Raw genomic sequence first — 17,563 nt, 5'->3', positions numbered from 1 at the left:
TTATTTCATTTTTAACCTTAATTTATATTTTATTCCTTCCTAGTTAAATTTACCCTTTTTAATTTTTCATATTTATTTCCTATCTTATTCATAGCCTTTTCCTTTTTTTGTTTTCTTTAGGTCACGAGCAGTTGTCCAAGCATTTCACTACATATCGTACTGTGTATGACTGTATATGTGACAAATAAAATTTGAATTTGAAAATTTGATTTGAATTTACCAGTGTGATCGTGTATTCTTCCTACTATCCTGCTAAGGTTTCTACCGCCTCCTCTCAACCACTGAACACAACTCAACGTTGCAAACCCCAACAACAAACAAATGAAAAAGGCAAATAAAAACAAACAACCATTTAGTGTATTCCAATAATATATTATAATTTAGACAGACTTGATAAAGACAAGAAACATTTTTGGAGCAGTTTTTAAGCACAAAATTCATAGATTAAATAAAACATATGCAGGCCTTGTACTGAGGAGATGCAGCCTATTATGCATAAATTAAGCAGATAAATGCATTGGAATAGCACTCTTCTGCTCTGAGCATGTTCATATTTACCAACACACTTTCATACAGCACTTAAAGACTTATCAACCATTCTAAATAAACGGGTCTGTCTCTTGAAGCGGTTCTGAGTCACAATTTAACATTTGAACCGGTATTTGTGTAGAAACGAATAAATGTGTTGTGGATAAATGTATGCATCACAAAATATTTTTATTTTTAGAAATAATGTTAGTATTTGTAATCTAAGTAAATTTAACAAATCATTTCTTTTCATTTGAAATATATAAAATTATAACAAAATACAAATAGATAGATTTAATCTTTTGTCCAACTAAACTTTCTTACAAAACAAGACACAACTTTCACTGTGTTCCCTCTTAAGTTTGCTCATTAGGCTAATGACTTCTTTGTTTACAAAGGGCTGACAGGAAAGATGTGTCATACTCACCCCTCTTGAGTGAATTATCATTAGTACCTAGCTCCAGTAATGAACCTCAAAGGGTTTGGTAACACAGTACTTGTGTCTTTTATTTCTGTATTTGATACATAGATATATCAAGATTTGGGCTTGATAAAGTTGGACTCACATTATTACACATCTGAATTGAAAACCACTCATTTGTTTGTGCTGTGAAGAACGAGATGAGGAGACCAAGATTGCCACCAGGAGAATTACACCCCAGAAAATATTCTGTATGTGAATCATCTTGTTGTCCTTTGTGCTATTTGTTAAAGAAGCTTAATCTAATGATTGCACAATTTATTAAAGAGCAGCTCTCTAAACACTACTCGTACACAAGTCAATAATCTATAATAGTGTTACATCCTCACTTCGTATGGATATTCTGAAAAACAGTCTCAAATCAGAAGTACTCCCTGGTATAACTCTCAAATGCGTACCTTAAAGTAGATCACTCCAAAATTTGAGAGTAAATATAATCTCACTAATTTAGAATTTTATTTAGCATGTAAAGAGTTTGCCGCTCTATAAGAAAGCCCTCTGTAAAGAAAGGGCATCCTACTATTCATCATATTGAAGAAAATAAGAACAACCCTAGGTTTCTCTTCAGCGCTGTAGCCAGGCTGAAGAGTCACACTTCCTCCAAACCAAAAACTTGAGTCTATCTGAGCGTCTGAGTGCAAGCAACTTTATGACACCAGTTTATGTGCATATAGGGACCTCTTGAGGAAAGCAGTGTTGTGGAAATGTATTTCCACTGAATTGGGCATGTCAGGTTTTTTAAACACTGAAATAAATTGTTGTTAGACATAAAAGTTATGGGCATGTGTGAAGTTTTGCTTTATGTACTAAAAATTAATACATTGTTTGTTATCTAACATGATATTAATATTATATTAAATTCACTTGTCAGCTGCAAAATAATGTAAAATGCAGACTGAGTTCCATACAGGAGGTTTGTATTAAGACATCATATGAAACTCAAGTATGCATGAAATATATATGATTCAAAATGACAGGAAACATCTAGAAAATGTAGAGCAGCCACAAAAAATGGCACACGGGAAGAGCGCAGCAGCCACCACAACACAAATTTTGGGTCATTTATTTGGTCCAGCTAGTGGTCAGTGCAGCGCTTGCAGTGCACGCTGTGTCCTATGTGAAAGTGTCATGCACTGTAAAAAATATTCCGTAGAAAAACGGAAAATGTCCTGGTAATTCTCTGCCAGTACATTTTCTGTTTTTTTACGGAAGTTTGACGGACTTTTCTGTAAATGATAAAACGGAAAATTCTGTAGATTTACAGTATACTCTCTGTACTATTTATGGACATTTCCTTCTGCTATAAAATGGAAAGTATTGTTGCGTAATCAGTTTTAATAATAATAATAATGGATTGCATTTATATAGCGCTTTTCGAGAACCTCAAAGCGCTGTACAATTCCACTATTCATTCACTCTCACATTCACACACTGGTGGAGGCAAGCTACAGTTGTAGCCACAGCTGCCCTGGGGCAGACTGACAGAAGCGAGGCTGCCATATCGCGCCATCGGCCCCTCTGGCCAACACCAGTAGGCAAGTAGGGTAAAGTGTCTTGCCCAAGGACACAACGACCAGGACAGAGAGCCCAGGGATTGAACCGGTGACCTTCCGGTTACAGATGCGATTCCCAGGGGCGACCGTGGCTCCTGAGCCCTGGTCTTTTATTCGTCGAAGCATCCAGAGACGGCAACGGAACTCAGTAGTCATTTCACAAAACCTTTATTCATCTTTATTCATCTTCATTTAAGCATGCACTTCTAGAAGGGAAGACGAGGCCGGTGTGTCCCTCTGCAAATCTTCACTCCTTTGTCTGTGAAACACAGTTTTGTAGGGGCGACCCTATCATAAAACCCCCACGGTGTGCTGCAAACTCTGTCTGTGTCTATGTGCACGAGCACATGAATGCCTACATGTGCGCGTTCCCACGTGTCTATGTGAGTGCTCGTGAGTGACTGTGTACGCATACCTGTGTGTATGTGTGTGCACATGAGTGAGTGTGCGTGTGGATGTGTGTGCATGACAGTTAAAACACTGTGGGTGTAGGTGACTCCCTAGGTTATAAAACCCATCTCCCTTCCAGACCACAGTTATCCAGTTACAAATGTTGAGACCCCCACCCAAACATTCTCTGGGGAATTTCCACTCAGCATTAACTCCTCTCTGTTTTACTTTCACAGTTCAAGTGGGGGAGAGGTCTCCTACAATCTACTCCTAAGTTCACGACACAGTGAGGCCTTTATTATATTAAGAGCAGTGTCAGTATCTCTACAATAGTTCTACATTCTATGTTAACACATTTCTAAACTCTAAAATAAGCTAAACACTCCTACAGTATATTTTCTGTATCATTAACTGATATTTTCCGTTGATAGAAAAGTTGAAATTTCTGTTTATATTACTATTTCCAAGCACTTCTTTTCACTGTAACTCATTAAATATAGCTCCTTATATCCTTAAACGTACATTTCTATGCAATTACAACCTAGTACACCATGTACTCAAAAATTCATAAATTAAAACTTAAATTAATTTGTGCTTCAAACACAACAACATTGGTACAATTAATGTTAAACATTCTTTTATTCTCCTTAACTCAAACACTATACTAAAATATAACAACAGCATCCGTCGTGTCATAAAACGACTAAACAACTGATACATGAACAAAATAACTCACAAGCTTTCAAATTTGAGCATTTTTATTTCCTTGAAATCAGGTTGCCCTCATGTAAATGTGTTTATTTACATTCATTCAAGTGGCTACCAAGTGTTTTCTTCAAACAGGACACCTGACAAACAAAAAATGTCATATTTAACAATATGTTCACATAATAATATCCAGAGTACCTTTTAGTTAGAATCACTGCCTTGTGGTAGTTTTGCCTCAGCCAAATGGTTAAGGTGTGGTTTACATCCCTGTCTGTCCACTTATGATACAGTATACACATGTAGTCAGTTATAGCCACTCACCTTTGATTACTGAATTGCATTCACTTCATTAATGAAGTGAATGTAATTCACATTTGTGTGAACATTTGTCTGAGATTAAGTCTTTGGGGTCTTTACCTTACAATATAACATACTTGAGTCAAAATTTGTTGACTGTTTAAGTGGTGCCACATGAATAAAACTGAACAGATCTAAAGAAGATGTTCCTGAACTTTGGGTTTATTCGAACAGGACGGATGGATAACCACAGGACTTTTCCCCATATGATAACTAAAACACAAAATAAATTAAGACAGATTACTGTCCCAACCTTAAAGATAAAAGTGTATTTACTGGACTTGTTTTGTCAGTGAGGAGCAAAGTACAATTAGAAGTGCTTGTTCTGATGAAATGTTAAACTGTAAACAGCAGCGTAGTGAATAAGGATCTGTGTCCACAAATCCTCAGCAGTGACAACACTTAATCATCATAGTTCAAAATCCTTAATGCACACCTTTCTCTCCACTGTGTTCAAATGCTCTTAGCTGTCATGAAATATGTCAGGAAAAAGTCTGACATATTTCATGACCATTAAATGTTAGACAAGGCTCTGAAAACAAGGTTACGTTTACAAACAAAAACCTCTGCTTGTGCGCACAGACCCTAAATCACAACAAATAAGACAATAGTAAGACAAATTACTACAAAGTCTTGTTACCACTCTTCATATACCAGTGTGACAAAGTCCTGAATGCAGCCTACATGTCCATCAAGGTCCATCTGAGCTTTAAATAAAATACACTCAACTTTTCCTTGGATTTTCAGAGTTCCTCAGTTCATACAGGAACTGGAGCAGTCGGGGTTAACGTGTCACTGTGTTGCTCCTCCGTGTCAGCCATTGAGACTAGTTGCAATTTATTCTGAGGAAAAAAAGAGAAACAACAAGACATTTTTAAAAAGTTTGTATTTTTATAATTTTTTTTTTACCTAGAACTAGAGATGGACCGATCCGATATTACCTATCGGTATCGGTTCGATACTGACCTAAATTACCGGATCGGATATCGGCGAGAAATAAAAAATGTAATCCGAGCCATTAAATATCAACAAAGCACCTCACAAAACTTGCGACACGGGGTAACTCGGCTCAAAACCGTAGCACGTCGGAGCAGTGTGCTCACGTGATAGAGCGGCTGTGTGTATTTTTAGCCTTCTACCAAACCAGCATTTCATCCCCGAGGAAGTTATCCCAGAGAGAAGTAAAGCAAGTGTGTAAGTTCATCTCTGAATGTTTGTAAAGAATTCCCATGTTAAGCTTAACAACTGATATATGGCATGACTGCCTCTCTCTCCTGCTGCTACTTCAATTGTGAAACTGCTTAATGATCAGCTGATCGGCTTTTCTGTCGCGAGTTTTTCTTCTTGTTTTTGGCCCGCTTTGCACCAGAAAGAGTAAACCAGCGGCTGAACAACAGCAGCACGTTTAAGCTTGATAAGCTGTTGTTAGAATTTATTTAATATTACTTTCGACACCAGGATCTTTTTCTACATAGCTGACAGCTGGTAACTGTGCAGGGGCGGATCTAGCAAAGTTTAGCCAGGGGGGCCGAGAGGGCATGAACAGGGAAAAGGGGGGCACAAAGACATACTTTTCTTTCTTATTCTCATTTAAAATGTCGAGCTTTTAATAAATAATTATCTGAATCTTACACTCAAAGTTTTAATCTGATGTAAAATGTATAGAAGTCCATTACTGTATATAGTAACTGTTAAGTCTAATATACCCTAGAAAGCTATAGTACTTTTTCCTATATCCATAGTTTAGTTCTTGTCACGGTCTGCGGAGGCAGACCGTGCGGGAATGTGTATGGTGGACCCAGGTGCGAACACAAGCGAGGATGCAGGAGTGGATTTAAACAAAAGCGAGCCTTTTATTATGGCTGATGAAAGGAACAAAACAGAGTGAAGGCAGCATATGAGTAGTAGCTCAACAGAAACCTAAACTGGACAAACTAAGGAAAGGCTATGGCTGGAAATACGGAACACAGGGGGTGGGAACACAGACGACGCGACACAGACTGTATGAAACACAGAGACTAAATACACATGAGGGATGATCAGGGGAAGTGGATGCACACGGGGAACACAGGTGACACTGATAATCATAACAAGACACGGCAGGAGTGAACGTAACACTGATGGGAGATGGGCAAAGTAAAACAGGAAGTACACAGAGGTTCAAACAGGAGAGGAGAGAGAGCACGGGGAGAACGCAGACATAACGGGCTGGGGAAAACATAGAATAAAACACAAAGAGAGACGAGGGCTCATAAATACACAGAGGGGCACACAGGGGGTAGGAGTCACGAAGGGAAAACACATAAGGAACAACGTAACAGATCAACCCAGGAAGCATGGCCTAAATAAAGAACAAAATACAAAAATACATGAAAACTAAGAATACTGGGCCCACATGGCCCAGGACCATGACAGTTCTAGCTCCATTTGCCGTTTGTATTTACTTTCATGTTCAATAAACCACCTTTACACCTTCACGACTGCCTGCATTTGGATCCTCCTTCATTTCCTCCACACGGCTCACCTCACTCGCCGTGACAGTACGGACCAGCCAGATATGGATCCAGCGGCATTCACCCCACCCATGGAGCTTCGGGACCTCATCACGAACTCCGCTTCAAAAATAATCAACCTGTGGCTAGAGCATGAGGGAGAAGCATCCCTCCACGTTCTGGAAGCCAGACTGCAACAGCTGCTCACGGATTATCCCTGGCTATTGGACTCACTACACCCACTCGTGCTAGACTTCATCCTTCACGAACTTCACCTACACCCACCAGCCGCTACCGCTTCCCAACCCAGCCGGAGGTTTTGCCTGGGAGGAAGCGACGATCGCGCCGTTGGCGCGTCGCCCCACAGCCGGAGATTAGGACTTCGGAACTGCCGGCTGTGGTGAGTGGAAAAGACGCTCCGTCTGTTTCACCAGTTCATATGACTGTTTATACCGGGGCTGTGTTCGTTGAGTCAGCTGCTCAGCCGGTAGCTCGGTTAACTGCCCAGCAGTCGCTAACTCAGTCAGCCGCTCAATCTTCACCTCCATTACAGTCACAGTCAGACCCAGTAGACACCATGTTACAGTCCATAGCCCAGTCAATAGCTCAGTTGGCAAGAGATTCATCAGCCTTATTATCAGTTCAGCCAGCCACTCCACCACCTGTTACTACTTCGCTACCTGTAGCTCAGTTGCCACCAGTTCAGCAGCCTGTCCACTCATTTACCCAGCCTTTATCCTCACAGCCTCATTACAAGCAGGGAACACACTCCACACAAACTTTTGCTGGTTCATTTAAGCTGGCCATCTCAGAGACAGTTGCTCCCTCTAGGGCCTCCCCAGAGGCTGGGTGTCAGTCACCAGCCAACTCTGGACCCCTAGAGGTCAAGACGCCAGCACCAGCAGCCTCACCGGAGAACTCACCAGAACAGTCTCGGCTCTGACTGAGGAGCCCGTCCAGTCTCACGTCATGTTAGCTGGGGGTTCAGGTGAACCCAGCCAGCGTCCTGCCTCGTCGGCTAGAGGGCCAGAGGAGCCCGGCCAGCCTCAAGTGTCATCTGCTGGGGGTTTAGGAGAACCCAGCCAGCCTCAAGTGTCGTCTGCTGGGGGTTTAGGAGAACCCAGCCAGCCTCAAGTGTCATCTGCTGGGGGTTTAGGAGAACCCAGCCAGCCTCAAGTATCGGCTGCTGGAGGGCCCGTGGAGCCCGTCCAGCCTCATGCCACGTCTGCTGGAGGGCCCAAGGAGCCCGTCCAGCCTCATGCCACGTCTGCTGGAGGGCCCGAGGAGCCCGTCCAGCCTCATGCCACGTCTGCTGGAGGGTCCGAGGAGCCAGCCAGCACCACGCCTCGTTAGCTGAGGGTCCTGGAGGACCCAGCCAGCACATCCTCACATCTGCTGATGGTCCTGGAGGACCCAGCCAGCACATCTCCATATCACCTCCTGCAGCATCACCGCCGTCGGGTTCCGCAGCCGTCCCGCTGCCGTCGGGTTCCGCAGCGGTCCCGCTGCCGTCGTCAGCGCCTGGTCCAGCCTCCGTGTCTTCATCGGCGCCTGGTCCAGCCTCCGTGTCTTCATCCACGTCTGGTCCGGCTTCAGCTCCGCCTTCGTCTGGTCCGGCTTCAGCTCCGCCTTCATCTGGTCCAGCTTCAGCTCCGCCTTCGTCTGGTCCAGCCTCCGTGTCTTCATCCACGTCTGGTCCAGCTTCAGCTCTGCCTTCGTCTGGTCCAGCTTCAGCTCCGCCCTCGTCTGGTCCTGCCTCGTCTGGTCCTGCCTCGTCTGGTCCGGCCTCATCTGGTCCTGTGGTTGCCACGCCGCCGTCAGTGCCAGCTCGACCCGTTCCGCCTCGTCTCTGCCGGCCGTTTTCCGGGCCTCTAAGATGGCATCATGGCCTTCGGGGACGGCCTCCGGAAAGAGTTTGTCGCCGCCGCTGGCATCGCGGCCGTCCTCCGGACCTGCTCAGTGGCTGCCACTACCTTCCAAGAGGTCGGCCTCCGGAACTGTTTGCCCGTCGCCGCCGGTGCTGTGTGCACGGTCGGCCTCCTGAACTGTTTGCCCGTCGCCGCCATTGCCGTGTGCACGGTCGGTCCCCAGAACTGTTTGCCCGTCGCCGCCGTTGCCGTGTGCACAGTCGGCCCCCAGAACTGTTTGCCCGTCACCGCCGTTGCTGTGTGCATGGTCGGCCCCCTGACTGTGTTATGGACTAGTGAACAGTCGTGTTTTGGTTCTGGACTCTCGTGCTCCTGGTTTTTTGTGTTTTTTGTGTCAGTTGCTAAGTTGCACAACTTAGCAACTGCTAACTGCAATTCCTTCCTCTGCTTCGCTTTACCTGTTTTACCTGCTACACTTACAGCTATTATTTCTACCAGCATTTTACACTTAACTTCCACTAATGTCCCTTCAAATCCACATTTCTTACACCAACAACCTACATACTGCGTGCTGCCTGGTAAAACTTTCTGCATAAATTTTACATCTCCTTCTAAGGCAGACTTACACATTTTATTCTCCATTACAAGACAAAAATCAGCCACACTCACGCAAACCACGTCTGGCCCGCACACACACAACATAGGCCTATCGCTTGCATTTGCACGCACAGCTAGCGCTCTCTGTTGAAAACTCTCAAACGCCCCATATGGCGGAGAATTCAACCTTCGGACACTCTCCAACGCCCCAAATGGCGGAGATTCCGGACTCTGAACCTAGGTTCTCTCCACGCCCCAAATGGCGGAGAACTCTCTACGCCCCAAATGGCGGAGAAGCCTGCGTCTCTCTCACGCGGCTAGCGCGCTCCCGGACTCACGTTTAACGCACAGCCCGTAGCCGCTCTCTATTGTTTTGGGTCACGTGCGCTCTCGTGACCAGCGCTCCCCCGGACTCAAACGTTTCACGCAGAATCACGGTGACGCGTATCTAGGATCTACATTCATTCACACGGTTATAGAGACGCTCTCTGATTGCTTACCGTTGTGTTGCGTTTCGTTCACAGGAGAGTCCTAGAATCCCGTCAGTCGCCGTCCACGAGGGGAGTTGAGACGCTATTCCACCGGCCTGGTCGCGAATTTAACACTCCAGGGCTTTGTCAGGCATCCTAACGGCCTGGTTGTCGACAGTCTGCGGCGTGTCCTCTCTCCCCTCAGTGTGCGGCGAAATTCTTGGACTCCGGCTTCGAAGGACCAATTAATGTTGGGTCTAAACTCAGACCCCGCTGTATCTAAGACTTATTCCCATGAAAGAAAAGCAAGGCAACAACGTTCGATTTCTTGCGCAAGGGAGGCCTCTCGTCTGTGACCAGCACGTTGAAATGACCACACTGGTGGCCTCCTCTCGCTGCCTTTTATTGACAAACTTCAAACAATAGTTTACAAAACACCTCCCCTTGCAACCCCCCTTTGGTTACAAAGACAAGGCACTGTATGTAAATGTATACACTGAGTGTGTGTGTGTGTGTGTGAGAATGTGTGTGAGAATGTGTGTGTGTGTGTGTGTGTGTGTGTGTTATGTGAGAATGTGTGTGTGTGTGTTTGTTGGTCAAAGGGTCATAAAACCTAAAAGCAGGAACAACATCCTTGGTCATAAAGAGGGTAGTCTTCCCCCACACCCAATGTATGGTTTACCAAAGATAACACAGTGAAACCATACAAAGGGTAGGAAGCTCTACCAAACATCAAACAGATCTTCAAGTTAGGATGTATCTACAATAAAACCTCCCCAGCACAGAGTGGCTGGAGAGGTGGTCAGGATCAAAGGAATGGCTTTGATCCTACTGCTTAAACTAAGACTATACAAATTTAAGAAACACAATGGCGACATTCAACAATTAGACTTAACATTTCCCTCCTTTTTGTCATTGTATACTTAAATTTCAACTTATGCACCCTTTGTTTAGACAGTGTCAGTGTAGATTTCATTCATGCACAGTAAACTACATCCTATACATAAGCAAATCAGTATCAACAGTTCAAAAACAGGAATTAATATTTTCAAAAGAAGATGCCACCAAGGACCAGACGGTAACCAAGCTATCCAGCCTTGTGGCGGATCTACTCCTGTCGTGCAATTCATTATGTATTTCTTCAAGTACACAACTGAATGTCAAAGGTCAAACAAGAAGAATCATCATTCTCAAAAATCATATGTCTCTACAATCCAACTGTATACAGACATAGGTATTTAAACGCATCAGTTGACTTTATTGTTTGTCCATGTGGCTCTCAGCTAACTTCAAAGCTGCAGCAAGTCAACACCCTTCTTTATTGACTCCTATCAACCCCCCAAATCTTCTCACTGTAGGCATCCTGTGGGGGTTAGAGTCAACTTGTGAATTATCTGCATTTACAACTCTTCTCCTGTCCTGTTGTCACCACAGAAAAAGCTTTGTAAAGGAAATTGGATCAAGCTGTTTTGATCTTCTTGGCTCAAAACCTCAAGTGTTCATGATGTAAATGTAGACAAAAGGCTTCTCTGTTTACATCTTTCTTGCAAAAGACAAAAGAATAAGTGATGTTGCCATGTTCCATGGTTAATCTCCAACTTGGGCTAATCCATTGTCCTTCGTACACATAGGCAATTGGCCTGTTTCCAGTTCGTTTAACTGTATAATGTCCTGCAACAAGTCATATTCTTTGAGTCAGACGAGCATGTCTGTCTCACCAGAGCAGTTCACCTTCCCAGCTACTGGTGAATCAACCTTCCATTCAGGTTCAGAGCAGTTGAAAAGTTGGCAGTGTTCCTGGATGTGTTGCTAAAGCAACCAAACAAACTGTCTCGCTCCAAGTGATGCTATCCGGTTGTGTTCTTAAACTGCCACCAGTAGTTGGTTGAAAACCCATGCGGGTACTGGGTGTGATTTGCTCTGTCCCAATGCGCTCCTGTCATCCCACTCAGGGTCCACAGGCACAAGAAGATGCACAGCACATTCCCAGCCATTCTGATGAGTACCTGTGGCTCAGTTGGTTTCTTCACCGGATTGAGACGAGGGGCCCTGGAGGCTTTCCCCCCCCTTTGTTCCCGGTCTTCCTGCCACTTACTCCGAGCTGGCCTGGATGTGTGTCACCTTCTTGCAGTGCGCTTGATATATCCAAGTGTTCCTTCCGGCAATCTTCACTGCTGTGGTCGTCGTCAGCAGCATCCGATATGGACCTTCCCATCGTGGACTGGACCAGCACTTCCTCTCCATGGCCTTATCATCATCCAATCTCCAGACTTCAGGCTCTGCTCCTGCGAAGAAACAGAATCATCTGGCAGATCATTTGTTCTCATGACTACTTTACTTTTAAACATTTCAAGCATCTAATCCGCTAATATGCTCTCTCTTCTGCTTTTCTATCATCACTACAGAAGACTGGAACTCTAAATGCTCTAACATGTGTAATCTCAAAGAGTCAGACCATTCTCTGTTGGAGTAATCCTCATGTACTTATTCTATACAGTCTAACCATGTCCTGCCTGTCTTCCTAAATCTTAACTTTACTGTTCCATTAGTTCTCTCTGCAAAAAAGCTTTTTTTTAAAAAAGTATTTAATAATCCTAGAGTGAGTATAACGACTGCTCATCTCCCTCCTGTTTGAGACATGGCATAGCCAATGGCTCAAAATAGCAGCAGTCTTATACAAATTATTAGGCAGTACTGGTGTATCACACAGATAAAAAAAATCATCCTGCAAGCTTGCTCCCTCTGTAAGTCACAACTGTTTTCCTGCTGTAGGTGAGTGGATGTGCATGTCTGCTGATGCTGTATTTCTAAAATGTTAACACCATGTTTAACTACAGCTGCCTCTTTTGCGATCTTATCTGCAAAATCTTTTCCTAATGCAACTGGATCTTTCCCTCACATGTGTGCTGCACATTTACAAACGGCAATTCCACTGGTTAATAACGCTGCATCCAGCAGAATTTGCAAGAGTTTGGTGTGTTCTGCAGGTTTCCCTGTAGAGGTTGTCACACCTCGTCTCACTCACTGCACTACAAAGAAATGTACAGTAGCAAATGCATACTGCCTATCAGTGTATATTGTCTCTCTACAGCTTTACACGCTTCCGTTAAAGCTAGCATCTCTGCTGCTCAAGCAAATATGAAACATGCTAGTTGTCCTACATAGATAACTCTCTCTCACTGTCTGCTACAGTAAAACCTGTTCTAGTCTGTCCCTCTGCTGTTATAAAACTCAAATCATCAACAAACCAAACCTTTTCCTCAACGAGTGGCACATCTATTAAGTCATCCCTCAGCTTACACATCTTCTCCTCGCGCTCTCTACACTCATGAGAAGTGCCCTCCTCCGTTGGCAAAAAGGGTTGGACAGATTCAGAATTCTGCACCACTTTATGGTAATATGTGTGGTTGTGAGAGTAACAGTAACATTAAAGACAAGTGTCTTGTAGGTGACAGAAATGTAAGTTTAGTCTGCAATAGTAAACATCTACCTCGTGTGGAACTAACAATTGCAAAAGGTGAAATAAACTATTGAAACATTGTACAGCTTAAGCTGCTGCACATACTGATCTCACGCATGGAGGTAAAGCACGAGCAACTAGAGCTAATCTTTTAGGATAGTAAGTTACTGGCTTCACTTGTGGAAAAAGTGCTGTTAGTTATTTTACAGTCACCTTGCATTTGTGCTGTTCACAGAACCGCAAGTCCATCGCTGGACCTCCTCTGCGCTGTCACTTTTTGGAGCTTGGCACGCTCCCTCAGGTTCCATTTTGTGGGCGATCCTCTCAGTCACTCCTTCTCATCATGGCATCTCACGACATCTACAAATTGAAAAAATGACACTCCTCTCGCCACACGGCTTTCGCCATGTGTCAACTCCCCAATGAGACATGTACAAGAATGTTGCACAGTCTCCCTAAAACAATCTCCAGGGTTTGTCCCTTGGAGCAGCTTCACTCCAAGCTGTAACCCTGTGTAAAAACATTAATCAGCACTTAAATGTTCAGCTTGTTTAGCTCCCAGCTCCTGTATCACAGAAGACAAAGTCTTAAATTTAAAACAACTTCACATTCGCAACCAACTGTAGATCATAAGAGTAATAAAGTATTCAGCATCACAGAGACAAGTATCATTGCAGGTTTATTCTAAACTCATTAAACTCCTACGTTTTCCCATAATTTATTCCAAATTATTTAACATCTCAATGTTATTCCACATTGTAATCAGTGAACTTCACTTATAGGCCATCAAAGCCTCATCTGAACAAGGATGCACCACTTGCATAGGTTTAATACTTGTAAATAAACAGCTAATCACACAAATCACTGCAACAATAATAGAAAACATTGTTTAATGTTACTTCTGGACCCCACCTCTTGACGCATGGACACTCTCATGCGTCAACTCACCAAACCTGGATCCCTGCCTTAAAAACTGGCTCCACCAGGAGCCTGCATACTCACCATCATGGCCTGGAAAACAAGATCTGGAAGTAAAATCAAACTTCACACTTATAAACAAGTATATCACAAGGGTAACAAGCATTCAGCATCAGCAAGACAAGTGTCATGTGCAGGTTTTCTCAAATCATTAAATCACTATTGTTACCATAATTCGCCTCAAACATGGATCATCCCATGTGCTCAGTTAACATTAATGTAATCGGTGACTTCCCTTAAGCAAAGTCACTCCACTCATATATTATTATGGGTCCAAAAGTGGCCAGCAAATGAGCCCATAATAAACTATTCCATAAATATCGTAATCTCTTATTTGTTTTACTCATGTCACTTGTCCACTTCTGCTGAATGTTACATGCACTCTTAAAGAAAACAAAACCTGAAATAAAGAAACAAACATCCACCAGTTGTTCTGCTAAAAACCACATCATCAAATCACATGAAAAACTGCAATGCTGTAAGAAAAAATGCAAATGTTAGCGCTGCGCAGGTGTGTACACACTTTCTCACAGTAACTTCTGTGAGTACCACAAGCCCATGAATAACACACCTCTGATAGATTCACAAACATAAAAATGGCATTTAAAAGGTTAAACCATCACGCAACCTCAGATGTTGCTATCATCTTTCTGCTCCTGTAACAGAGACACACACAGAGATACATCCACACCTTTGTCAAGTGGGGGTTGACTTCACACAATGGTGTTAAGTCAGTCAGTCAGTTCCCCATTTATTTTAAAATTCTTACTCATTCACTCAGTGATTCCTTCTTTTGCTAATTGTGGAAATTATCGTCGCATTCGTTTCCACGCTCAGCAAAACAACGTCATTTCAAAAAGAAAAATAATTTAGACTGGATTTCCTCGTTGAATCCTTTTGGACAGGAACTTGTTTCCTGATTGTCCCAAATAAGAGCCCATTTTAATTTTGGGGAAGCTCACTTTGCAACAGTTTTCTCGACGACGCTTCGATTCTAATCGTGCAGATCTGCTCAAACAGAGATCATCAAACAAAACTTTCAGTGCACCATGAAAGTAACAAAATAAAAGAAAGAAAATAAAAGAAATCAAAGAAAACTAGAAAAATTTGCATTTCCTGCGAAAATGCAGTGTGGATGCCTTAACGGCTGAAGATATCTGCTGAAAAAAGCTGAAAAAGTTGAAAAAAAAAAAAAAAAAGATGCCCTGAGCAGGATTCGAACCTGGCCCTCCTGGTCAAAGGGCAGCTATTTAGCTCACTGAGCAAAACACTTTCTCACCAAGAAAAGGTGGAGAGATTGACAATTGTGCTGAAATGAGCAGAAGCTACTGAGAATTGTGCTGATAACAGGTGGAAAGGCGGAAATTTTTTCAGAAGAGGTGAATAAGCAGAATTTGGGCAAAAATAAAGGGGTGAAAATTCTGCTGAAAAGAGTTCAATCAGCAGAATTTCTGCTGAAAAGAGGTGAATGAGCAGAATTCTGCTGAAAAGAGTTTTTTTCTGAAAACAGCAGAAAAAACTGAAAATTTTGCTGAAAAGAGTTGAATGAGCAGAATTCTGCTGAAAAGAGGTTTTTGCTGAAAAAGAGTTGAAAAAGTTTGGATTTGTGCTGAAAAGGGGTTAAAAAAACTGAAAATTTTGCTGAAAAGGGGTGAAAAAGATGAAATTTGTGTTGAAAAGAGTTTAAAAAAAGTTTAACTGTTAAGTGAAAGAAATGTTGCCATAAGCTGGATTTGAACCCAGGCCTCCCAGTCTGAGAACGGATGCTTATCTCACTGAGCTAAAACACAGCTCAGCCCATCATGCAAAATCAGTGACCACATTGATAATGTGTTCCATTCATTTCAATGGTCAAAAGTCATAACACACATCAGCAGAAATAGCAGAATTTTTTAAAGTTTAAACATAGTATTTCTGCTAAAACTTAGTATTTATACTAAATAATATTTTTTTCCTGCCAAATCATAGCATTTGTGCTGGAACACAGAAAGTTCTGCCAAATCATACAATTTGTACTAAAACATTATTTATGATTAAGCAGAAACACTGGGACTTGGTAGAAATACTATGATTTACATGAAATACTTTGACTTAGCAGAAGTACTACAATCTAGGAAAAAAGTACTACAGCATAGCAGAAATTCTATCATTGAGCAGAATTACTAGGATTTAGAAGAAATACTAAGATTTGGCACAAACACTGATGTGGCTCAAGAACCTTTATTGTGCAGTTATACTATGATTTGGAAGAAATACTATACTTTGGCACAAATACTATGATTTGGAAGAAATACTATGTTTTAGCACAAATACTATGATTTGGCTCAAATACTATAACTATCCTCGGTCAGAAGGAGAGGCTGACATCCAGGGATTAGATTACCACAGGTGGAGTTTATTGCGGTCAGATGGATGGTACAGGGAGGTATGGCATACAGTAGGAGGTTGTGGAGAGGTGATATGGTGTGGTTTCTATGATTAAGAACAGGGTATGCATTACAACATGCATACAGATTAAAGATTAAGAAAACTGGCAACAAATTCCTCCACTACAAATCAGTCTGATGCCACTTTTTACAGGGTTCCCGTTTACTAAGGCACTACCCAAAAGGCGCCACAAGAGGGCACTCCAACACAAGAGATGACCTATTTACACTGATGCACTTAGTAAACAGCCCCTACTTAGCCACTACATAATACAGTGATATTACAGTATACAAATTCACACAAATACTATGATTTGGCAGAAATACTATGACTTAGTAGTAATACTATAACATAACAGATTTCCTAAAAAAAACTATGAAATTGCAGTAATTCTATGACTTGGCAGAGATACTACGTTTTAGCACAAATACTATAACAACGCAGAAATACTATGACTTAGTAGTAATACTATAACATAACAGTTCAATGTTCTTGCACAAATACCACAATATGGCAGAAATACTATGTTTTAGCACAAATACTGTGATTTGGTATAAATACTATGATTTGGCACACATACTATATTCCGCAGACACACTATAACATAACAGATATTCTACAACTTAGTAGTAATACTATAACATAACAGAATTATTATTTGGGCACAAATACCACGATTTGGCAAAAATACTATGATTGGGTACAAATACTATGATTTGGCAATAATACTGCATTTTAACACAACTACTGAGATTTGATTGAAATACTATGATTTAGAAGAAATACTATTACTCCATACAAATACGATACTTTGGGACAAATACTATGTTTTGGTTCCAATACTATGATGTGCAACAAATACTATGATTTGGCACAAGTACTATGATTTAGTACAAATACTATGATTTGGCAGAAATACTATGACTTAGTAGTAATACTATAACATAACAGATTTCCTAAAAAAAAACTATGAAATTGCATTAATTCTATGACTTGGCAGAGATACTACGTTTTAGCACAAATACTATAACAACGCAGAAATACTATGACTTAGTAGTAATACTATAACATAAGAGATATACTATGGTTTTGCAGACATACTATGTTTTTGCACAAATACCATGATTTGGCACAAATGCTATGATTTAGCAGAAATACTATGATTGGGTACAAATACTATGATTTGGCAATAATACTGCGTTTTAACAACAACTACTGAGATTTGATTGAAATACATACTATGACTTAAAAGAA

Source organism: Aulonocara stuartgranti, assembly GCF_965226115.1.
Source record: "Aulonocara stuartgranti genome assembly, chromosome: 14".
NCBI classification, from domain to species: Eukaryota; Metazoa; Chordata; class Actinopteri; order Cichliformes; family Cichlidae; genus Aulonocara; species Aulonocara stuartgranti.
Note: the sequence above shows the minus strand (reverse complement) of the source record.